The 25,863-nt window shown below is 42.8% G+C and overlaps 1 long non-coding RNA gene across 2 annotated transcripts; it reads right to left on the bottom strand.

Annotated features, from left to right (window-relative positions):
- Positions 1-2,335: 2,335 nt before the first annotated feature.
- Positions 2,336-11,697, bottom strand: LOC122497442. Of its 2 annotated transcripts, none has more exons than XR_006301114.1 (3): positions 11,391-11,697; positions 7,517-10,043; positions 2,336-3,055 (listed from the first exon to the last, which is right to left on the bottom strand). It is a non-coding gene; the product is annotated as an uncharacterized LOC122497442 (long non-coding RNA). The 2 variants fall into 2 exon arrangements; XR_006301113.1 differs by having other exon boundaries at positions 9,622-10,043; positions 11,391-11,690.
- Between the last annotated feature and the right edge of the window lie 14,166 nt (positions 11,698-25,863).

The raw sequence follows: 25,863 nt of genomic DNA on the forward strand, positions 1-25,863 counted from the left end.
GGGGCATCTCTGGGGACCTCCTTCAGGCAAAGCCCCGTCGGTGGTTCCACTTGCCAGGTCAGGTTCCGCTGTCACTCATTCGCAGATCATTGCCCCAGATTCTGGGCTGCAAGGGACACGACCGGTAACTGCTAAGAAGCCATGCCAGCCCGGGGGGCTTTGGCAGGTCACCCCTGTGACCTTCACGCTGCCCACCTGCAAAATGGGTGTGCAGGCGTCGACCCCGTCGTGCTCACTTCCACGTTCAGCATCCTGCTCGTGCCGGCGGGCAGCTCCCTGCTGCCTGTGACACCGGCCTGCCCTGGATATGCCAAACCCACAGACCTCCAAAGACACGTGTCCTGAGAGAGGACGGTGAGAGGAGGGACTGACTGCAGGTCGGGTAAAGCTTGTGGACATGCCAGAAAACCGTGGGGAGGCTGTGAACATTGTTATTACCGATAAATGAGGGTGAGTACACTTGCTTTCAAAGCCCCGTTCACGACTCCCATTATCTCACTTTGAGTGATAGGGTGGCGATTCCCAGCCTCTCACTCCCTGCCACCTGGTGCCACTAGGCCCATGGGGTGCTCCTTAAATAAACAGCCCCAAGTCTCACTGAGTTTGAACCCCAGCCCTTCCCCGTTAATACCTGGTCAGTTCATCTTCCCAAGACTCCATTCCCCATCCGTAAATGTGGAGGTTTTGCTACGCTATGTTGCTGGAGTCTGGGCAGCTTTGTAGGGATGCATATTGTTAGACTACGTGTCGTAGGCAGGCTGAGCGATGCGGCCGACAGATTGGGGGATCTGGAGACGTGAACCTTAATCCTACCTATTTGACTACCTTGTGGGGGGTCTTGGGGAAGCCTCTTCTCCTAAGAATTCAATTTACCCATCCAGGCAAGCTGAAAGAAGGGGCATGAGCCCACCTGGTGACCAGTGCCTCCCCCTCCCCCCCACCCCCAACTCAGTCTATTTCTCAGAGACCACTTTCTTTCAGTCCAGAAGGAGGCGTACTAATGTGATGACCAAGGGCGTGAACTCTGGAGCTGACTGCCTGGGTTTACATTCCAGCTGTACCACCGTCTAGATGTGCGACCTTGGGCAAGCTACCTGTGCCTCAATTTCCTCATCTGTAAAATGGGAATACTGATGAGGAGGAGGACAGTATACAACCTCGTTAGAGGAGACCAGGCAATGGTAACAAACTCAAACACGCATTGGCTCAACAGAAAAGTTTCTCATTCACAAAATAGGGTAGTTTCAGATGCGCAGGGAATTCTGTCCCAGTCATTCAGAAGCCTCAGTCTGACAGTTGTTCTGCTGTTTGCAACATCTGGTTTCCGAAGACCCCATGAGGAAGAGGAACACGGGAGCCCCATGGCCTGATCTGGAACAGGCACACGTCCCGGCCATTCGCTTTCCATTGGCCGGTGCTGAGCGGTGTGAGACACCTAATCCAGGGAAAACTAGAGATACGGTCCCAGCTGTGCGCCAGGAAGAAGGGAACGGGTCACAGAACCATCCAGCAATCTTGTCGCCATGTATGACCTTCGTTGTAGGGTGTCTTGAGGATGAAGTTAGTTTAATATATGTGAATCCTGAGTGCCAGGCACCTGATCAATACTACATAAATGTTTGCCGTTTTTACTCTTATTCTCATTCTTGTCCTTCAGAGAATTCATTAAAGATACGAACCGGGAAGCCCGCCTAGACTTTCCAGCCAACACTGCAGTGGATTACTTAAGAGGCTTCTGGACGCTCCCCCGTCTTACAGCCCGGCAACCTCAGGCACCTCGTGGCCCCATATGCTTCTCCGATACCTCTTGTTTCTGTGCTGCCAGGGAAGCTTCCTGGAAAACAGTCCTTCCGGAGGATCTTTACGTCATTCTGACGCATGGAGAAGAGCCTCCGGTAGCGTGGACTCTGTACTTCATTTTTATACTCAAGTACAGACCACGGGGTGTGTGTGCTCCTCTTTCCCTCCCACGCACCAGCTCTCACGTACTACCTCCCTACATCCCTCACCCTGGTACAGGGCAAGAAGATAGGTATTGGGATTGGAGAGCCCCGCAAAGGAAGGCAATCAGATCTGCCAAAAGTTGGTTGTTAAAAATTACTTAACAGGGGCGCCTGGGTGGCGCAGTCGGTTAAGCGTCCGACTTCAGCCAGGTCACCATCTCGCGGTCCGTGAGTTCGAGCCCCGCGTCAGGCTCTGGGCTGATGGCTCAGAGCCTGGAGCCTGTTTCCGATTCTGTGTCTCCCTCTCTCTCTGCCCCTCCCCCGTTCATGCTCTGTCTCTCTCTGTCCCAAAAATAAATAAACGTTGAAAAAAAAATTAAAAAAAAAATTACTTAACATCCTTGCTCCTCAGGTTACTTATCTATAAAATGAAATCAGATGATACCAATGGCCGCAGGGGGCTAGCGAAAGTGAAAGATAACGGATACGAAACATCAAGCACTGAATAAACAGTGCACACTCTTCATAAATAGTAGTTACTTTGGGTTGATTGACTTTGCGTTGACTTCTTGCGAACTCTGCATTTATGGAGTGCTTAGTGTATACTCAGCTAGAGGTAAACAGGTGGGTGTGACTGAACTTCCAGGCATCTAATCTTTTAAACCATCCCCCGGCTTGTTCTGGCATGGAATCTCCCTCCCTGGGCACCCAAGTTTTCAAAGGAGAAAGCTCCCAGCCTGCTCCCTCCTTCCCGGGCTGTACTCCCTGGGTCCTCCTGCGTGCCATGTTTCTACCCTGCTAGAAGTCCTCCGTGTCCAAGACTACCATCATAAAGTTTTATTTGGAGATAAGGAATGCAAGGCTATGTTAGGAAGTCAACAGAAAGCATTGGAAATGAAAAGAATAGAGCACTTTCATATAATATAGTAACATTATGGAATCTTGATATAGTCTCCAAGTCACGTAACTAGAGTATCTACTCTGGGCTCAGTGCTATCTGGGCCCAATGTTACAAATGTTGTGACATTGTGTATGAGTGTCCGTTTTCCAATCAGTCAGGTGATGACTCCAAGAGTCCGTGGTATGCTGATAAATATCTGCCAGTAAGTTCTCTAGGGAAAAAATATATGTATATAAAATATATATGTGTGTATATATACACACACATACACACACAGGTTGCCTATATATGAATATATGCATTCGTACATAAGTTGATTATAAATTTTGCCAATGTAAAATATTATAGTACACAATTTACAAATAATAAGAAAATATATAATGTTCCTTATTGTACATTTCACACAGCCAAGTCGTTCTCACAGAATGCTTTCATTGACGTTTGCCAAATTACTGTATCCGTTACCAACCTATGATAGCTATTGATGAACAACAGTTTAGATATGAATGTTAGTTGATATTTTCATTTTTTTTTATTTTAGAGAGAGAAAGAGAGAGAGAGAGAGAGAGCACACAGGGGAGGGGCAGAGGAGAGAAAAATCTGCACTGAGTTTGGAGCTCGACAAGGGGTTTGATCCCACAATCCTGGGAACATGACCTGAGTCAAAATAGAGCCGGATGCTCGACCATCTGAGCCACCCAAGTGCCCTGATATTTTCATTTTAGTTAACAAGTAAGATGGAAGTGAAAGGGTGGAGATGTGTGTTGGCATCTCGCTTGTTTATCAATGACTTGAACAGCTTTTTTGCTGACTCAGATCAGTTTTTGAAAATGAAAATAATATTCCTCCGTGTTTTTGTGGGTTATTCACAATGGAACAGCTATAGACATGGCACATTTTTTAAGTTTAACTTGCATTATTAACATTTTACCCACCACTCTTTTATGTCTAGGCAATCAACAAATTAATAAATCGAGGCTTGATATGTGACGTTTGCTGATTTCCATGGTATAAATGCTCCCAACCATGACTACTTTAGAGCTACCAAGATAATTTTGCTGAACATGGAATTACAAAGATATGTGACCCCCATTATACAGTATTTTTCATCATACAGATGTGATGGATGTAAGTAAACTCAAGAGCACAGAAAATGGTAAGAGACAGTCCAATAATTAGGAAGTGATGACTTTGAGCATTTATTACTGTTGTTTTCATCATAACTTATTTAATTAAGTTTTATAGTTTAATTTTTAAATAATGGCTATGTTGAACAATCAGCTCGCACGATTTCTGAAAATTTAACAATCAGCTCATAAGCTGGCTTAAGAACACCACTGTCAAGGGCATAATGTATTTTCACTGGAAATTGTATTTAAAAACATACTATTTCTTAATATTGTTCAGGAAAGGGTGAGGAAAGAGATGGGGAAAGCGGGTAGGAGGAAACAGGGTTTATGGAGAAGTTCAGTTTCAACTGAACAGACGCTGTCTTTGCCAACAGAAACCATCAGTGTGGGCACCAAACCCTTTGAAAGTCCTGCCTGAACAGAAGTCCATTCTCTGCCCCAATTTTGCTTTTGCCCAGACCTGTATACTAGCTCCGCCTCCGGCGATAGTCAGGTGTTCAGCTTTCCCATTCAGCCACGTGGAGCACTGGCTGAAAGATCTAGAGTGTGAACTTGAAGAAGTGTGTAGTTCCCCCACATCCATTTCTACCTCATACCCATGTCCTGGCCCTTCATCCCCCATTCCCAGTGCTGAGAGTGGGGGGCCAGCCTGTGTCCTTTATCCATAGGGATCCTGTAGTCTCCCACTTTGCCCTTCTGTCTTCAGATAAAGTGGATAGGGCACTCTGTTCCCCAAACTCCACAGAATTGTGAGTGATGTCACAGGCCCCTGGGAAGAAAGCCTGGTCCAGGCTCCCCATCTGGTTTCCCCTTGAGATTTCCTCACAGTCTTTCTCCCACAACTCCAGCCTTGGGATTCTGTGTCTCACACGTTAGGGCTGAACTGGAAAGCAAGAGAAGAAGCATCGCATGGGGAGAAAAGGAAATGCCAAGGAAGGCCAGCTGAGTCTCCCTCCTATCGACTTCTCGTGGTTGGCCAACCCACCGGAATTCATTTTGTCTGCATGCCACCATCAGCATGGAGACAGAAGGGACTTTGGGGAACACGAGGTCCAATGTTCCTGGCAGGTGAGAAAACCCAGGCCCATTGAAGCAAAGTCAACTGCCCATGGTCCTGTAGGCAGTATGGAACAGCAAGGATTCAGCCACAACCCTTGGAGGCACAGCCCAGAGCACTTCCCAGATGGTTTCCACACCTTCTCACAGAGTTGGAAGCAAGCAAAATTCTTCAGAGTCAACAGCTTACACATCTTGGGATTTTTCTTCTCCTTTGACTCTGTTCCATTCCCGGAGGCTCTGGGTATGTCTGTTGTAATCTTCTACCATATCTGTCTCCCACCTCCAGCTGCTAGACTCTGAGCCCTTCCATCACATGAGCCACAACCTAGTCATCTCTGCTACGGCAGAAGGAGCCAGGCTCACACTCCGCACACCTGGATTTTAACCCCAGCTCAGCCTAGCTGTGTGGCTTGAGCAAGTTGTTGCCTTCTTTGAGCTCCAATTTCCATAACTGCGAAGTGGGAACGGCAGTACCTATTTACGGGGCCTCCTAACCATTAAACACACGATCTGTATGGGCTTCCTAGTACTAAGTCTGGTTCCTGGCAGACAAAACAGAAGCAACGTATTACGATGCTCATGTCCTTCTATTTCCATTACATTTTGCACAGCCTGGCAACAAGGGTGCAGTACAAGGACCTGAATGAATGAAATGGTTAAGGAATGAACATACCTCAAACCTCTGTCCCATGCTCCTTCCAAATATGCCTTGTGTTTTTCCCTTCTTTGCCATCCCTACTGTGACCATTTTCTTTCGGTTCCCTACAATTTCTCGCCTGAACGACTACAGCCAGCTCCTGCTTAGTGTCCCTGCCTTCAGCCTATCCCTGTTTGGATCTGTCTTATACCCACATCTAGATCAGTCTTTTTACGGCTTAGCTGAAAGTCAGGGTCTGTGTCTCACGCAGCACCTCCACAATTTCTAAACAGGTTCAGTGAACAGCTAACCAATTAAATATGCAAAGTGGATATAGCTTTGTAGATGAAACAGACCATATAGAGAAAGATGATATATATATATAATCATCTCCTTCTCCCTTTTTCCTTCTATACCTCCAAATTCTTTCTGTTACCACCTATGTGCCATCTTCAGCATTAGTAAAAGTTTAGCAGGTTTTTGCTAACAATAATAATTATTATATTTCTGGAACTGTGCAGGTATTATCTCATTTAGTTATTATAACAACCCTGTAAGGTAGGATAAAAGGACAAATTGTCACATGTGTTCTAGGCATGTAAACACTCTTTGCAAAGGTTCAGTTAAATGCTGGGTAATAGTGGGGCATCTGTATGGCTCAGTCGGCTAAACGTCAGACTCTTGATTTCCGCTCAGGTCAGGATCTCACAGTTCATGAGTTTGAGCCCCATGTCGGGCTCTGAGCTGACAGCGCGGACCCTGCTTGAGATTCCCTGTTTCCTTCTCTCTCTGCTCTGCTTTCTCTCTGTCTCTGTCTCTGTCTCTCTCTCTCAAAAATAAATAAATAAATTTAAATACTGGGTAATAGTGGTAAAGGCATGCTTAGTCTTATTTGGGGCCCTGGAAACATCCACTGAAATATGGAAGGGTGGGGCAGAGATGGTGAGGAAGGTCCCTTCGTAGAGCCCCTCTTTGTGGTTGGGTGACCTTGAGCAAGACTGTTCACACTAGATCTCATTAGCAACTCACAGCTGATAACATTTGCCACCTCTCGCCCATGTGTTGTTTGAATGAACTGCAAGTTCCTGGAGGCTGGAGAGATGGCGATCTTGGTCATTATTTGACCACAGCAATATGCACATGGAGGCCTCCACAATTTTGGCTTTTGCAAATGCAATAGAAATGAAACGGGTATTATTATTCTCATTTTAAAGATGAAATCAGGGGCTCCTGGGTGGCGCAGTCGGTTAAGCGTCCGACTTCAGCCAGGTCACGATCTCGCGGTCCGTGAGTTCGAGCCCCGCGTCAGGCTCTGGGCTGATGGCTCAGAGCCTGGAGCCTGTTTCCGATTCTGTGTCTCCCTCTCTCTCTGCCCCTCCCCTGTTCATGCTCTGTCTCTCTGTGTCCCAAAAATAAATAAACGTTGAAAAAAAAAATTAAAAAAAAAAAAAAGATGAAATCAATTGAGGCTCAGGTAGTGAAACCCGATAGCCAGGATGAGATCGCAGGTTTTCTGATACCTACTTGTGTTCTCTATTGTTCTTTAAAATTATTTGTCATGGGTCCTTTGGAAAATCTGCTGATGATTTTGGAAATCATTTAGAAAAATATGACACAACTATAAATGCACTTCCATGGCTTCCTAAGGCCTCCTATAGATTTGCCATTCATTTATTTTGGAAACATTTATTGAGCACTTTTCTGTGCCAGCCACTCTTCTAAGCACTAGGAATATAGTGATACGAAGCAGAATTTCAGCACTTCAAGAACTAACACTCCGAAGGTTGAGGAAGACAGTGAACAGATAAACAAATACATATATAAGGTATTAGCTGATGATACCTACCAGGAAGAAAAAATGAATCAGCATAAGAAAGACAGAGTGTTCCACACAGGTGCTGTTTTGCATTGAGTGTTCCGAAGAGCGTTCTGATGAGGTCACGTTTGAGCAATATTAGAAAACAAAAGAAGAAGAAGAAGAAGAAGGGGAAGAAGAACCAAATTATGTAGGTATTTTGGAAAGAAGAATGTCAGCAAGTACAAAGGCCCTGAGGTGGCAGGGCGCTCGGCTGTGTGGAGGCCAGAGTGGGGGAGTATAAGTATAGGGGACAGTAGCAGGAGATAATACAGGACCTTGAAGCCCTTTATGGAGGCAGTGAATGGCACGGAAGGCCACTGGAGGCATTCTAGACATTGGGGGCCTTTCTCCATACCAATACCACCAAACTATTTGTGACTTGACTATGTAATAGCAACTAGGCTAGACAATTGACCCATTCATGCAACAGTCCATTTGTTTCCTTGTCTTGGCCACAACATCTAGAAGCAAGTACTTCTGCCCAAGGGTCACCAGTCCCCATTATCTGACATACCAGGCAATACATTATCCTACTCACTACTCCAAACTCTATGATCTCATTTCCTCTTGCCGGTCCCACCCCAGGGCCTTTCCTGGAGTGGTCTCCATCAGCTAGAGAACCTTATCTTCTTCTTCACTAATCTTGATATCTTCTTAGTCTATAAGGGCTGGCCCAAGTCCCACCTGTCTTCCCCATATCTTCCAGGCTAACAGGATGCCTCATGTCCCCTCTATCTGCTAAGGACTATAATCCTCCTAATCTGGGTCAATCAGTTGGGTGTGAACACCGTGCTGCCCATATTAGCTGTTTCAGCTTTATCTGTTCCCTCCCTGGAGAGCACGTCTCTGGTTCTTTATTGTACATGTGTACAATGCTGGGCACATGATAGCATTTAATCAAACCAAATCAAGTAAGTTTATGACTGGAGTTCACATCCCATTCCTCTGACACCTTGGCTTTTTCCAGATAACTGAAGTCGAGCCTGTCGAACACCAAACAAATATATTTAGTTCTTTTTAATAGACATCTTTCTGAGATGTATTTGACATTTCCAGAAATTCTGAATTCCCATCTGCCATACGGAACTATGTAATTTCAAAATCACTCAGAGATGTCACTCTAAAGACCCATTAGCATCCTGAACAGTATCACAGTTCTGTATCGGGTTTTAAGGCTTTCTGTCTCCTCCCTCAGTGTCATACAATGTCACCTGGATTTTGCTTAAGGCTCATCATGTATCCGTCTCCCCTGAAGGCCTTTGCAAGGCTTTCCCTACTAGGGTACTATGTTTCTTTTACTAAGGTCCAGGAAAATAGATCACTAGAAGTCTCCAGAAAACACTGCCTGCACACCTACTCGACACCAAGCTCCATCCTAGGGAATAGACTAAATAAAACGTAACAGCAACATCAACAAGCTTCAACCCCCCACACGCATGACAGTAATACACAGAGGCAAACACTGTAATGAAAGCAAGCACGTGACAGAGTGACAACAAACTCTGTGGGCAGTGGGAGGAGGTTATAGGGGCTGCTTAGAGCAGTAAAAATTTGAGATAAGCTTGAAAAATAAATGGGGTTCACTAGAAAGAACAGACAGGGAAGACAGGTTCCAACAGAGGAAACAGTACCCTTGAGTAGTTGATGGAAAACGAGAATCTAGACTCTATATAAGGCTTTGAAAGAGGGCATGAGAAGCTATGCACATAATCTTTAATCCTGGGGCTTTCTGACCGCTTATGTGGATACCCAGGGGACTCTTTTGATGGGTTTGGGATCAAAAGGTCCTGAGTGAGTCAGATTGCTGGGAAATGGACTCGTGGATAAATGGGGTCTAATTGTGGCCTGGGATGGTGGCTACTTGAAAGGACCTTGGCCATGGCTGTGGTAAAGAACGAATTTCCCACAGGTCTGCAAATGCAATGGCATTTCTAAAATCAATTAACGCCGGCCAGTTGCAAGAAGAAAACAAGAGAATATTTTATGATATTCTAGGATGTCAGAGTTGGAATGTCTCTTAGAATTAATCTGTTTTACCCTTTGATTGATTATTTGGTGATTAACTGAAGGTGGAGATCACATCAGAGACTTACCTAAGCTGATGTAGCTGGCGGCGGAGAAAGGACTAGCATTCCGGGTCTCCTGGTGTCCAGTCTGCTGTGTTCTTCTATTCCAAAATGTGCCTTTTGAATCTGTTATTGTATCTGTCACTTCATTAACAAACATTTGCTGAGTGCGTGGGGTCAATGAATATTTGAGTGAAGCTATGCATTGAAAAGGAGGGCAGAGCAAGGGAACCACATCATCTTTGGTAGGATGAGGTTCTGGGTTCCCGGAAATAGAAGGGCATATGTTGTGCCATCAGAACTCTCCATTGATTCACCTCCTACAAAGCGTCGGACGCTTTCAAAGGTTTCATTTAATTAGGCCTTCGGAAATATTTATTTGCACCCATGAGATGCTGGGGATACAGTAGTGGACAAATTCATGAAGTCTTCACCTTCTGAGGACAGACCTTTATCGGGGAGAGATGTATACATTTACATTCATAATATAGCAGGACCAACCTAGTACGTCAGGATACTGGTAAATGCTAAGAAGAAAAATAAATCAGGAGAAAGAGATAGATAGTTGCAGAGAGGGCTATTGTATATAAAACGATCAGGGAAGTCCTTCCTGAGAAGGTGACATATGGCCAGCCACCTAGATGAAGTGAGAATGGACCATGCAGCTATGAGGAAGAAGACCATGCTTGGTGCACTCAGGGAAAGTGTAAAGGCCCTGAGAAAAGTGTTTTCTTGGTGTGTTTCAGGAATAAGGGGTCACATGGCTGGAGCACGAGCAAGGGGGAGAGGTCGGGAAGACAGTATTAGCCAGGGCTGTGGCCAGGATATAAAGAAACACAGCCAGGGGGCACCTGGGAGGCTCAGTCAGTTGAGCCTCTGACTTCGCCTCAGGTCATGGTCTCGGGGTCTGTGAGTTCCACCCTCGAGTGGGGCTCTGCGCTGACAGCTCAGAGCCTGGAGCCTGCTTCGGATTCTGTGTCTCCCTCTCTCTCTGCCCCTCCCCCGCTCATGCTCTGTCTCCCTCTCTCTGTCAAAAATAAATAAACATTAAAAAAAAATAACAATAATAAAGAAACACAGCCCGTAACAGAAGAGTAAAGGATAGAGAAAAACAAAACTCTCTGGACCAGGGAGCCACGCCCCTGTTTATAGTATTTTCTCTGCACCTGACTTCCTGAATGCCTCTGGATGTCTGCCCCTCCTGGGCCTCAGTCTTCCTATCTACGATAAGCAAACAGAAGGTGACGACTAACGACCTCCCAGCTCTGTAGCCTGTGGACATTGCTTATGCATCTCAGATTTACCCATCGGGCGGAAAGTAGCAGGTGCGTTGTGCCCGGAAGTACAGATGGCTCGTCCATGTTCCTGAACCTTCTGAGTGTCTCTATAGGCAGTCAAAGGTAGCTAATCTTTCAGGCATTTCAAGAAAACCAAATTCTCTGTGTCCACAGACCTCCTTTAAAAGTTTGAAGGGGACTTGCGGCAAAACTCATCTGTAAACCTAACAGCAGTGATAGAGGCCACAAGCAAACACGACTCATCTTGGTGGGAAGTGATCGGATGTCTCCTTTTATAATGGGTGAAATCACATCTTTTGCAAGTTGTGCATCATCCGTGAAGACTTTCTTCTTCTAATGATCGGCTGTCACTCCGTCTTTGTAAAGTGGGTAATGGAATTATTTTTAAAGCTTTCACTTAACAGCCTTGCTCTTTGTAAAGACCCGCTTAAGGAATGCAAGCATCTTTAGCTAGGGAAGTGACAACTGTCTGTGACATTAAATAGATCTCTTTCTTACCTGTCCTGTTAAACATGCGAGATATCAAACTCCTCTTCCGTATGACAGCGGTTAGATTTGTGCTCCACGTCGTACAAAGCGTAGGGCGCACAGCTGGTGAACACACTGGGAGGTACACAGAGCCACATCAGGGTTACATTTAAAGGCCTTTTAACAGCACGTGTAAAGATAAAAATGCTGCCTCTGGAGGTTACAAGTTTCTCGTTACTGGAGATGATCAAGAAAAGACCATTAGGCAGGGTATTACAGACAGAGAGATGTGTCAGTCGGAGAACTGAACAAGCTGCCTTCAAAAAGCCCTTCCCACTCTGAGATCTTCTCCTCCATTAGCATAATCTTCCCTTAACCTGAATTCCTATTATCCAAGAGCAGGTCGGGGGTGGGGGAGGATTGTCAATGCCATTTTAATCGCCACACGCCTTTGCCAAGGAGATAAACCCAGCAAGGGCTGACTACAAATACATGCAGCCAAAGAAATGGGTTTGAAGCCATGTGCAGTGGTTTAGAAGGTCCAAACTCCCGCGGGGAGAGAAAAGAGCGTGCACGTGTGCACATGGGTGTGTGTGCATGTGCTCACGTGTGCACGTGTATATGTGCACGTGAGCGCGTGTACACAGGCATGCATGTGTGCCTCCATCTGTATTTCTTGCCTGCGATGGGGTCTTTGTCTTCTAGGCTTTATTTTCTATTTTTTGAAAATCACAGGCTTAAATTAGTCTTAGTAGTTCATACTGAGAAATGGTTTGGGTGTTAACATGTTTGCTCTTATCCAAGCGTAGTATTCCTTCAGGATTAACTGATATGACTCATATTTAAATTTTTTTCTCATGATATGCCACTTAGTGACTTAGGAGAAAATGCCAAAAACTTCATATAATCCTTTCGAAAGTTTAGATCATGGTTTTCAATGGTTAGGGGGTTCTGGTTCATGACGAAAACTTGAACACACCTCTTTTTCTTTCTAATTGGAAAGGACAACAGAAAAAGAAAGGAAACATAAAGCCAATCAAATGTAGAGAACAGAAATAGGGACACCAGGATACCAGGAAACTTGATTTTTGAAAAGTGACAAGTAGATGGCTTCCCAGGAATGGCTAACCCAGAGTGGCGAAGGCGGAGGGCCAGAACAGAAGAGGGCAGGTTCGTAGCAAAGGTGGAGCTGTTTGAATTAACGTCTAAACAGGTTCCAAATCTGAAGTCTGTGGGTATGGAAAGCCAAGAACTAAGGATCAGTGTCTATGCTATTTAATTTTTTAAAAAAGCCCCCCCAAAACTCTTCATGGAGTCTCTGAACGCTTCCATTTCCCCTCCCTGGGCACAGCAACCGGCAGTTACACGGCCATGGCAGAGAGCACTCCGTTCTGTGGACGTTGACCGTTGCTGGGGAAAGTCTTAGAGGCCGTGTGTTAACGCTGGCCTCCGAGCATGAGCCTTCTTGTCTGGCAGGCTGGTGGAAGGTGGAAAGGTACAGGCAAGGCAGTCTGCTCACAAAATTCCACCTAATCCCTGCCAGCCAGCGCAAACACACACAACCACACACGGTTCACCATCAGCCCTCCCAAGGGGCCACACAAGTCAACATAGTATGGGAGGAAACTCATGACAGCTACCTGCACTAGTCAAACAACTCCCCATTCATAAATATGAATGGGCACCCAGATTTGCCCCACACTCAAAGACGAAGAAAAGGGAGGTATATAAGAATAACTCCTCTCCTAAAGAAGAAATAGAGTTAATCCAGGGAGCAAAAGAGAATGTAAAAGTATAAGATTATTGTTCGAGTCAGACAATATTATAATTATTTTTGAACGGGAGTAGCTAAAAGAGGAACACTTGGAAAAGAAACCAAAATCATTTGAAATTTATAATGAAATTGTCATTGGGCAAAAAAATCCATAGAAAATATGAAAGATAAAATCAGGGATGCCTCCCAGAAAGGAGAACAATTTATTTAAAAAAAAACAGATTAAAGAGGAAAATTAAAAGATAAGGCAGAATAATGCAAGATATTCACAATCTAATAGATGTTCCAGGAAAAAAAAAAAAAAAGAGCAGAGGAAAACAAAAAGGGACATTATCAAATAAATAACAGAATTAAAATTTCCAAAACGGAAGACCACCAACCCTCAAGCTGCAAGGACCACTAAAAGTCACGAAGCAGAAGGAATGAAACATGATCCACATTTTGGTGCACATACCCTTGTGAAAGTTTAATATGCCAACAATAAGAAGACAAGCTTAGGTGTTTAGAGAAAAAGACAGAAAACTAAACAAAATTTTTTTTTCAATTAAACCAAAAATAGTTACATCTTCAACCGACCTCTCATCAACAATAGCAGATGGAGAAGTCCTTACACATTATGGAATGTAGACATTTTCATTTATACAAGACCTCAGAAAGTTATGTTCCATCCACTGTTTCTGGAGGTAAAATAATTGAGGTACATTGCAGCAAAATAATAAACACATAGACACTAAAAAGGAAAGCATTAGATTCAAGAAACAGAGAACCTAATTCAAAAGTTAATGAAAAAAAAAAACCTTAGTTGCACTGCAATGGCAGCAGGTTGGGAAAGCAACTGATCCAAATGAGATCATTAGACAATTAATATGATTGATGGAAAATATGGATATGATTACATATTGTAAAGAAGGGATATGCTTCTTTGATAATAAAAAAAAAGCAGTTTGGAACACTGAGAGAAATATAAAAACATACTACAAATTTAAGAATCAAACAAAGCATACTAAAATATGGAATGACTTGGAGTAGTTAGCGAAGCACAAGAAAAAAGAATCCCTTCGAATATATTGTTCGGATCTCTCTTAATCACACAGTATTAGTGACAGAGGAGTCTATTTTCTTTTTTTATTGGTCCAGATATGGTAGTTTGTCTAGCAGTGAATAATATTAATATGATCAAATATTTAAAATTCTGTTCATTGGTTTCCATGTACACAGCCCACATACAGATTAGAAATGAAAAAATTAATCATCGTACAGATACAATGTAACTATTTTGTAAACCTTGACAATGTAAGTCACTGCAGATCTGCCATATTAGACCTTGAAAAATGTTAAATGGATGAGGGATGGAGGGTGACAAGTTTCTCATCCTATCGTACAAAAGAAGAGATTCTGCCAGGGGTTGGTGAAATAAGAAACAGAAGTTTAAGTCTGTCATTTAAAATAACCAAGTGGATGGGAAAGAAAGCTGGTGCAGCCACTCTGGAAAACAGTTTGGAGGTTCCTCAAAAAACTAAAACTAGAACTACCCTACGACCCAGCAATTGCACTACTGGGCATTTATCCACGGGATACAGGTGTGCTGTTTCGAAGGGACACATGCACCCCCATGTTTATAGCAGCACTATTGACAATAGCCAAAGTATGGAAAGAGCCCAAATGTCCCTCGATGGATGAGTGGATAAAGAAGATGTGGTATGTATGTATATATATATATATATATATATATATATATATATACCATGGAGTATTACTTGGCAATCAAAAAGAATGAAATCTTGCCATTTGCAACTACGTGGATGGAACTGGAGGGTATTATGCTAAGTGAAATTAGTCAGTCAGAGAAAGACAAAAATCATATGGCTTCACTCATATGAGGACTTTAAGAGACAAAACAGATGAACCTAAGGGAAGGGAAACAAAAATAATATAAAAACAGGGAGGGGGGCAAAACAGAAGAGACTCATAAATATGGAGAACAAACTGAGGGTTGCTGGAGGGGTTGTGGGAGGGGCCGGTGAGCTAAATGGGCAAGGGACACTAAGGAATCTACTCCTGAAATCATTGTTGCACTATATGCTAACTAATTTGGATGTAAATTAAAAAAAATAATAATAAAACAAGTTAAAAATAAGTAAATAAATAAATAAAGCATTAAAATCACCAAGTGGATAAATAAATGAATAGAACTATAATTGGAATATTTAGAACTATGACACTAACTCAAAGACTGACAGAAGCCAAAAAAGGCTAAAAACACTTACCACTGGGGAATGGACATAGGGAGACAATTACCTTTTCCTTCCATAAATTTTCGGCACATTTGATAAATTTTTAACATGTGCATGAATTGGTTTTGTAAATGATAATAACAATATTTAAAAATTAAATGACCCTGTTCCAAGAAGAGAACATTTATGGGGACCCTGATATAAAAGCTTTACATATATCATCTCAGCTTACTCGCCATAAAACAAGTACGATATGGTCATTATCTTCCCTAAGCCTGATTTTCTTCATTGGTAAAATATTGATGGTAAGTTGGTCGAACAGCTGACCTGTTGTGTAATGCTAAGTGCGATTGTGGCTTTTCCAGGTACTCTTCCCTCAGCCGTGCCAGGCTTCCTCAGGAGGATGCTCTACACAGACCCATGTGTTGAGACTAAAGAGACAGGTTCTAATCCTGTCTCTGTGGCCAGCTTGGGTCATGGCTTTGAGCACCTGTTTATCTCAATTGTCTTCTTCTTTGAAAGGAATGGACTTGAACAGTGAAATATCTAGGACTTTTGTATTTTTAAATGTAGTCTGAGTTTCATTCATACCCCACCCATTCCACCTCCCCCAACACACACTCTGAGAAGAAAAGACCTCAGAATTAGCTAATTCTATTAGCTCTGTAACTTTAGACTACCCTCTTAACCTCTCTGAGACAATTTATGCATCGATTTAAAAAAGTCAACAAATACACTCCAATTTCTTTATCATTATTTCCATCTTGCTTCTTCTGTCTGGCCAGATGGGGGCGTTGCCTCCCTTGGCATTGGTCAGCCCATAATTTGAAGTTGCGCAATGCCTGGCATCTGGAAGGGAGAGGAGAGGCTAACTATTACCACAGGCTCTAATTCAAGAGCAGAGATCCCCTCCCGGATCATGGGATTGTAATGTGAACTGCACACTTAACTTCTTGATGAAGCACAAAGGAAGACTGGGCTTCACAGAAACGCACGATTTCATAGTTCAATAGGGTAAACTGAAAATAACGCAATACGAGTCTCAAATAGAGGAAGGAACCAAGATGGTGATCTTCTCTCATAGATAGGAAATCTTCAGGGATGTTATTCCAATTGTGCCCAAGGTCCCAGGACTTGTGGTGTGGTCTGGGGCGCTCTAGGCATGATGACATAGGGAAGTCTCCCTGGGAATACAGCCTCCCGTCCAAATGGGTATTCTCATGGAATTATAATTTGACTTTATGTGAAAATAGCTCAAACCTACAGCTCTTAGGAGGGACATGTCTTCACTGTTCTCCTAAATTCAGTATCTGACAAAGGAGGGGGGTTTTAATTGAATTTTATGAATTAAAGCTTCCTACGCTAACTACTTAAATAGAGGCAGCATGAGAAGCAACTGGTCGCTCCAAGTTTCTCCATGAAAGTGGTAAAGAAGGTATGTTGTAGGTTTATAACAGTATCAGATGAGCCAATTTCATCCCTAGTCTTGGATTGACAGTATCTGAACTTCAGGAGCTGTGTGGATGAGGTTGATACCCCCCAATGATGCTTAAATAGTTTAATTTTTTCCAAACATTTATTCATTTTTGACAGACAGAGACAGAGCACAAGTAGGGAAGGGGTAGAGAGAGGGAGACACAGAATCTGAAGCAGGCTCCAGGCTCTGAGCTGTCCGCACAGAGCCCGACGCGGGGCTCAAACTCACGAACTGTGAGATCATGACCTGAACCAAAGTCAGACGCTCAACCGACTGAGCCACCCAGGCGCCCCAATGATGCTTAAATAGTTAATGTGACTTTTCTCTTCCACTATACAATGGATTCTTGTGCCCATAGGCAAAAGAATTTTATTAACATTTGAGCCCATGTGTCTTCTGAAGTAGATATAAACAGAATGCCTGTCCCTGAGATCTTTGGAGTTGAGGTTTTTTAAAAGGTTTGGAATAATTTTAAAAGCTTTGGATTTGCAGAAGTTTCTTAGCCAACCACAGGGCAACATATAAAAGTGGTTACTGCATTTCATACTCATAAGATGCCAGAATTTGAAGGGAACATTGAGATTACTTAATCACACTGTTTCTTGTTAAAGATAATTAACCTGCGGTTAAAGGAGGTGATATGTTCTATCCAAGTCCATAAATCCCACAGGGATTGAAAAAGGCTCCAATGCATTCACTTATCCATGTATTTACTTAAGTGAAGTATGTCTACTGAGTACCCACTCAGTCCTACCGATTACATCAGGCTATAGGAAAACAGATATGGATATGTGATAGCCTCTGCCTTCCAAAAGTCTTTTTTCTGCAGGGGAGGCAGGCATGTGTCAATCCCAGAGTAACACAAGAGGACCTAACAGAGATGGTTGCCATGAAGTCTAAGACCTCTAATTGTTGTGAAAGGCTGGGTCAAACCTCACAAAGGGCATCCCATTTGAGTAGAATCTTGCAGTTAAAGAGGGAAATAAACATTTCCAGGTGGAATAAACAATATGTACAAGACTTTATAGGTCAAGGAAATTCAAAAGTGTTATTAGGCCAAGTGGGGTCTTATGGAAAATTAATATCCAAGGAGTCCAGAAGATGCATCCTAGACTCCAAATTCTGCAGAATAACAGCACATCAAATAGAAATGGAAAACTTGGATGTGGGCTGGTATGGTTTTCCAAATACTTCATCATGGGGCAAGGAAATCAGAGCAGCCCTTGAATGTAATGAGAACGGGTCATCGTAGGGAAGCCAGAAGGAATCTTTGCCCCAAATGAGAGCTCTGCCTACTGCGCTCTGAATCTCAAAAGGGGGACCCAAACATTCAGAACCACATCTCCTTAAGGATGGGGATAAAAAGGTAAATGCTCTGGAGGGTAGAAGCCCAGGACATACACTTCCTCATAAGAAATGTACCAGTTAATATAGGGACTGTTTTGATATGCAATATTTCAAACACTAGAGTTCTGAAATCCTTCCTTTCTCTCACCCTCAATGGAAGGCCTCTTGATATATAAAGAAAACGTTCCCTTCTTTAATGTGTTTTTAAAAGACACCCCTCTTTTATTCCCACAGAACTGAAGGGAAAGATCTCCACTGTTGTGGTATGTAATCACAGCTGTAAGCCTAGTAGGGAGGCAGTAGTGTGTAGTGATCAAGGGCAGGGCCTCTGGAGCCAGACAGCTTTGGTGTAAATCCTGGCTTGGCCACTTATTAGTTATGTGAATTTAAATAAGTTGCATAACCTCTCTGTGCTTCAGATATAATAATAATATTTATCTCATAAAGATTTTAAGGGTCTTTGTTTATGAGTTCATTCGGAGGAAACCTGGTCCCTAGTATTACCTTTCTTCTAACATTTTTTAATTTCTAATATTATTACGTTTTTTGTTTTGTTTTGTTTTGTTTTGTTTTTTGTTTTTTTGTGTTTGTTTTTGTTTGTTTGTTTGTTTGTTTTTTGTGTTTTTTTTTGCAAAGCACCGCAATGAGGACTGATTTTTCTTCCTAGGTCTCCATTATGGTTAAATGGATTGACCAGTCAATGACCAGAAGATTTTGTTCTTTCATCAAGAATTACAGTATGACAAGCAATATGGAAAGACATACTGTTTTCCTCAAAAAAATTATTATCAGATTGAGTGTATTTATTTAATTCTTATAAAGTTAATACGAAATATGGACTTTGATTGATTCCTTCATTCTGCCTTGAATATTTATTCTTCTTCCTCTATGCTTCCTTAAATTCTACCCATTTCTCAAGACCCCATGTAGCTGCTGGGTGTATCAGTCAGAGTCCAATCAGTAAAACAAAACTGCATAGTAATGTTAACAGGAAAAATCTAATATAAGAAATTATTAACTGTAACAGAGGACTGTAGCAATGAGAGATAGGCTAGTAAGAAATAAAGAGAACACCAAAGGATATAGGAATAGCAGATATAAGGAGCAGCCACTATGCCTAGGTCTAAGACAGCATAGCTAAGGAAAATGTTCCCTTGGGCTGAGGTCCAGACCTTACTGGAGAGTCCAGAGCTCACAGGGTGGAAGAGAAGTTGGTGTGATGCCATACCAATAAAAATTGCTGGAAATCTGCTGTCTAGGGTGCCAGGGAAAATTGTTCATTAAGAGGTGTTTCACTGGAGGCTCTTTGCTATAAAACCCATTGAGGCTGGGAATACCATGAAATGTAAGCCATTAGGTGCTGCTGGCCTCTCTGTGTTATGGTATCTGTTCATGTTGAAAAAGCCTGAAGCTATGGAAGCCACCACACTGCAGGAGTTTAGTGTTGGGAAAACTGAATGCATTGCAGGAGACTGGTATTGGAGAAGTCATGTGTACCACAAGAGGCTGCTGAACAAGCATATTGGAACCAGGAAGAAAAGAGTCTCCTCCTGCAATTCTCTCCACTGTTCTCTAATGACAAAGCTGAACATCCATTTCCTTTGTTGGTTAGCAAAGGAAAAAAATATTTAAGGAGCTCAGCTCCAGTTTGAAAGAAGAGGCCAAAAGAGGGAATTTGGAACTTACAGGCAATTTGATAACCAGCACAGTCCACCCCTTTGATCATTGAGCTTCCATATGCAATTCTTTACATGAAACTAATGTCTTTTTGACTGTAACTTCCACCAACGTGGTCTTAGGATTTCCCTCTTGGGCCATGTAAGACATGTCTCCTATGACATACAACCTATGATACTTAAGTTTCTTGAGCATTTTCTTTAGTATGGATAGCCTTCTGGTACTGAAACATGGTATCATAGTATGAACTTTGGCTGCCTGGCCACATTGGTGGCTTTTATTAAACTTACTTCTAATTAAAACACTGAGTAACAGTTTTCTTTAATCCATGTTGCACCCTTTTGTGCCATTTATTTATTTTGGATGCTCATTTGTTCAATCAATTAATATTCATTGAATGCCTACTCTGTGATAGATGAAAAGGGTCACTTCCTTGTAGTCTATAGAGCTGAGGCACTGACTGGGTCCTCAGATCTCTGTCAGCCCCTCTTGGGACTTTTCTAAGGCTTGCAAACTTACCTCCTATCCTTTGTAAGAAACTACATCTTTATCATTATGGGAAGTGAAGACTTTTCCCTCTGTACCATCTGCTTAAGCCTTGAAACTCTTCTGAGTAATTATAAGATACTGTTGTTTCCAATTTCATTGGGTCTAAATCCAACGAGATTTAATGCTCACATGGGAAAAGGTATAAGAGAGGTTGGCATAAATTATAAATGCCTGTGCCAGTGCATGCTTTTTCCACTACTACAAAGTATTGTAGAGGTTTCTGGGCTTGAGCCAGAGATTTCTCATCCCAAATTCAAAACCAACAAAAGGCCCAGGAGCAAGATCTCTAATGCTGGATCAAATAATATTTTTATACCATGCTGTGTTGAAGTGGGATTTCAGGAAAGCCTGAAAGAGGCCAGAATTCAGCAAAGAAGAGAGGTGGTTCCAGGTAATGGGGCAGAGAGGGAAAGGTCAGAGGGAAAACAGGAAAGGCAATGGGATTGGAAAGACAGCCAGCCCTTGGAGAGAAAGGCCTCCACACTCAGTGGAGGGAGACAGAAAGTCTAGCATTCAGAGACTATCTTAACCATATTCCTGTTTCTCTGTACCACTGCCTAAATTGTGAGCTGTGAACATTGTGTAGGTGTTTGCCTAAATAAAATTCCCACACTCTGTGTTTTTATTTTGTTTTTTTGTGTGTGTGTGTTTGAAATTCAAATTGTTTATTTTAGGGAGACAGGTGTCTCTCTCTTTTCTTGCAAAGCAGCCACAGTACAAGTAGCAGGACAAATTTCCAAGTTTCATCTGGTTGATTCCCAGAGGGTCCACATTCACCTCCCAGAGTTTGAGCGCCCAGAGGATGTCACGGGGACCTGGCGTGAGGCCACATCCAGGCTTGTCATTTCTGCCGCATCTACAAATGTTGTTATTCCCTGTTTCCTGCCCAGCTCTCTGAGATAGGAGTGAACGTTTGTGGTAATTAAAACAGTGTGAAATTTGCACTGTCAGGAAACACAGCTATTTTTTTTTTCCTCTGCCAGCCATCATGCTATTTTTAGCAGTATGCTTCACCATTTATTTGCTGGGCAATGACATCAAGAAACAGATATTAAGCAAGGAAGCCAATTTACTCCACAAAAACATCCATTATCTTTATCATCAACAGAGACTGAAAAATAATCAATTAGAATGCTTCACTTGGGAAAGACTAATTGAATTGTTAAATATACGGTATTGGGGAAGTCGCTGTGGGAGCCTAAATATTATTTCATATAATGGGCAGGACCTAGGCTAAAGAAGCTTCAAATTAGTGCCACTCTCTACACCAGGATCATATTCATCAAGTCACAAACCCAAATTCCTCATGCTGGATCTACTGTTCTGCCATTTGAACTTATTCCAGAGGAAATGTCACCTTCCCTTTGAAAAGTGTATGTCATGGAACATACACTTCTGTCGTAAGAATATCTCCCAAAAGATAATGCCCATAATCAACCGAGGCTAGGACATACAGTTAGACAGGTGCACTCATACATACATTCATAGACATACCTACACAGACACAGATTTATGCACATACCCATCTCCACACACTCTATTCTCAGCTTTTGAATATCTATAAAACAGGGAACTAGCCTATTCTCACACAGAGAACTTGAACACACGTAGTACGGTGCAACCAAACAGCCAACCCAGAGCACAGATTTATCTTTCATTTTTTCTCTTTCATTCAATTTACTAAGTAAGTATTACATGCCTAGGACCGTTTAATGTCCTTGGGATATGCAGCTGATTCCTGCCCTCAAGGAGTTCACACTCAGTGAGAAAGGCAGGCTGAGAGACTGGTCACCGCGACACAAGCTGACAGATGACAGGGCTCTGCACAGGCAGCTTCGGGATCAGGCCTTTTAGATGAGTATGGCAGTGAACCTAGCTAAGTGAAAAAATATGGAAGAAGGGCATTCCAGGCAGAGGCTACACCTATCTCAGAGGATGGGGATTTGAAAGAGTTTGGCATATGTGGAGAATATGGTATGTGCCCAGTGTAGAGTTTGAGGTAGAATGTGGAAAGCTTGAAAAAGTGAGGAAGGGCTTTGAGTGCTGTGCTAAGAGGACGATCTTCCTTCTGAAAACCCCGAGGAGCCTCTGAGATGTTTTCAGCAGAGGAGTAACTTGATGATCTTCTTTTAGGGAGATCATTCTGGCACTGATGTGGGTAACAGTTGGGAGGGTGAGGGCAGGACAGAGAACAGGCAGGTGAGGTGCGAAGGAGAGTGCAGAAGGGAAACCAACTCGGGGACATTTGTGAAAGTATGAATAAGAAGTCATCCAGATCAGGGCTGGGGTGCCTGGAAGGGGAAGGCAAGACCGAAGTGTCAGGAAGAGAGAACAGATCAGCTGCAATGCAAGAGGCAGGAGGGAGGCCCCCGGCTTTCTGGGTTGTGTAAACAGGCCCTTCCTAAAGCCACTGACTGAGATAGAGGACAAAGGGAGAAGCTGCCTTAGAAGGAAAGTCCAGCTTGGGGACATGTTGAATTTGCCATGAGTATGGGGCCATGGGTAAGAGATGCGTGGGAGACAAAGGTGTGTCAGTCTGACAATAGACCAGAATGAGGGGACTCCTGTACCGCCTTCCTTGAGCCTTCTAATGGGATGAAAGGTCATCACTGTCTTGGGGCCTTCACGTCCCAGAAAAATCCCCTGCTCAGCGGTGGGTGGGGGAGGGGGATCTTTCCTCCCCTGACTTCTCTTCAGTTAGTTAGATGGAAGACGCTTAGCCCAAAAGAAGCTACCAGTGTGCCCGGCTCCTTCCAGGAATCTAGAGCAGAGCTGACTCTTCCCTTCAAACAGCCCACTTTTAGAATAAAGTGATTCTTGTGAAGAGACTTGTATAGATAGATTGAGATATGCTATCTCAAGGGTCCAGGTGCTTTTTATAATTTTTAAAAAATTTGTTTAGGAGGATTCTAATTTTAGAATTCAGAAGATTCAGAGAATACCATTCTCTCTTTCATTTTATTCCAACTCTTCTCCTCCTCTTTCTTTCTCCCTCAGTAAACCAGGCCATGACCTGTTCAGGAGTAAGGTGGAAACTCTCCCAGGGCGCCCATATCAAAGGTCCTTGGCAGAGATGCACCAGCCTCAACCGCCTCCCTGCCAAGTTCCAGTCTTTTTCTTTTTCCCTTAGGCAAGATGACCTTCAACAGGAATCACTGTTTTGTAACTCAAGGCAACGACAGGCTGTCTGTGTTTTGCATCTATACATACCTACCTTAGTAGTAGAGAAATAAAGTTTTTTGCTAAGAAACTGAATTATGTGGGATTGGTCTTGATTTTATTTTGTCAGAGTTTTCAATCCTCCCAAAGCACTGGGAAAACACATTCATTTAAAGACGACCGTGAAGCTGGGGTCCCACCATCTCCAATTTCATTGCATGTTTTCCCAGAGAGAGATTTAAAGTTCTCACCCACTCACATCAAGAAAGCACACTTTATAAGTGAGAGGGAGAGGTTAGTTCTGAATCCGATTTCAGAGTTTTGTGTTTTTTCTTGAAATTGAGAAGAAGGCAAAGGCAAACATTAACATAGTCATGAAATAAATTAGGCCAGGCTGGTGGAATTTGGAGATGCCTGCCCCCCCTCTCAGATCTCTGCTAAGCAGCCATCTTTGCTCCTGGAAGTCTTTTCAAGTATATGTCTAAAAACAAAGCAAAGGTAGGAATTAAGAATCATAAAGTGCTTAGACCCTTTTGTCTCTGCAACTGCAATTTTGGAAGTATATCTTCAGGAAACTACTACAAATGCAAGAAAGGCTTTGTACACAAAGATGTTCATTACATTATTGTTTATAGTAGCAAAAAAAACACAAAAAAAAACAAAAACAAAAACAAACAAACAAACAAACAATGGGTGAAATATTCATGGCAAATATTTCTGGCTGAAAAATGATAGTGTAATGTCAACCAAAGAAAGCAAGATTAAAATAAGTTTATTCTATATGCAATTTCTGAGCTATAAATATTATTTGGGATAAAAGACTTGAATGACACATACCAAAATATTAATAGTTGTTGTTTCAGGCTGGTGGTATTATGAGTTCCAAATCCACAATGAGCCAAAAAAATTGTATAAGAGCATCCCCCTCCCCCCGAATTGTTAAACATAGGAGAATCAACCTCAAGGTTGAAAAGTAACTTATTAAAAATAACAGGTATGTATTGTAAGTATTGTCAGTTTCTTCTGCTTTCAATGGAGTGAAGACTAGAGGAGCAGAGCAATTTGTGATAATCCCATAACTACAGGAGATATTTAGTGAGTATATATCTTTTACCACAGACTAAGCCAGGAACTAGGGTCCTCAGAAGGAGATGAAGGAATTCAATGATGCCTGATTCATTGTCTAGATTGTTAGGATATCAGTTAGGAAGACCCATGACCATAATGCAGGTGCCATGGGAGAAACATCAGTGAAGTACTTCAAGAAAAGTCAATGTTCCACAAGTTCTGATGGGTAGAAAATATTTGGTTTGACACAGAGGCTATAAGAAGGAGAGCAATAAAAAATCATACTCAGTAGTTCTTACACTTTGCCCAATGCCTGGTACAGAGCAATGCATGCTTACCCAACGGCTGACCAGTGTTTAGAGGTATTTCTTACATTCAGGATGAGAATTTGTAGTTCATCCTGTAGGCAATGGGCACCCCCCAAAAGTATTTAAGCAGAGGGAGTAAAGGGTAAGAGCTTTGTTTTAAGAAAATCTAGATGGTCATGACAGGCAGGAAAGATTGCAGGGATAAGGCTGAACTCAGACGTGGGGTGTGGGGTGTGGGGAAAGATGCTAAGGCAGTAGCAGAAGTAATTATTAGATGGATTGAGAGAGACTGTATAGATGGAATGTCAGGGCTGGAGATGTGCCTGAGAACAAGGCAAAGGAGAGGAAGGAGTCCAAAATGGTGACACAGGTGCTAAACAGCACTGTGTACCCTCTAATTTTGAACTTGAGTTACCAGCATCTGCCAACAGTTGCTTTTCAATTTCACAACCGTCACGCTTTCCCGTGAATTTGGAGTTGAGGAGGACATGTGGATGCAAGAGGAAAACTTGCAGAGCAAAGTCATTGCCAAACAGGTGAGTTTCCTCAGGAAATCATCAAGGGGTCTCTTTCAGTTTCCACTCACACCCATCTTTCACCTGGGTTCCTGTCACACACTGCAAGAGCTTTGGCAGAGGGATCTCACAGGACTTTGATCCTTTTATGAGGCAGCTCGTCCAGACTTGTAGCACCCGCCTCCTCCTTTCCCGGGCTCCCACTCCCTTTCTCATCTACTCTGACTATCCCTTTGGAATCCACCACATTTCATATATATGTTACCTCTGGGCCAGGTGGTCTTTTAAGGAACAAACACACCTGGAATGTCCTTGGATCAAATCAATCTTCAACCTTCCAAACATGGCGGCGACATTTTAGGTTGCCTACGCAGAATCCATTTCTCCCTTCATCC

Source organism: Prionailurus bengalensis, chromosome A3 (genome assembly GCF_016509475.1).
Source record: "Prionailurus bengalensis isolate Pbe53 chromosome A3, Fcat_Pben_1.1_paternal_pri, whole genome shotgun sequence".
Lineage (NCBI taxonomy): Eukaryota > Metazoa > Chordata > Mammalia > Carnivora > Felidae > Prionailurus > Prionailurus bengalensis.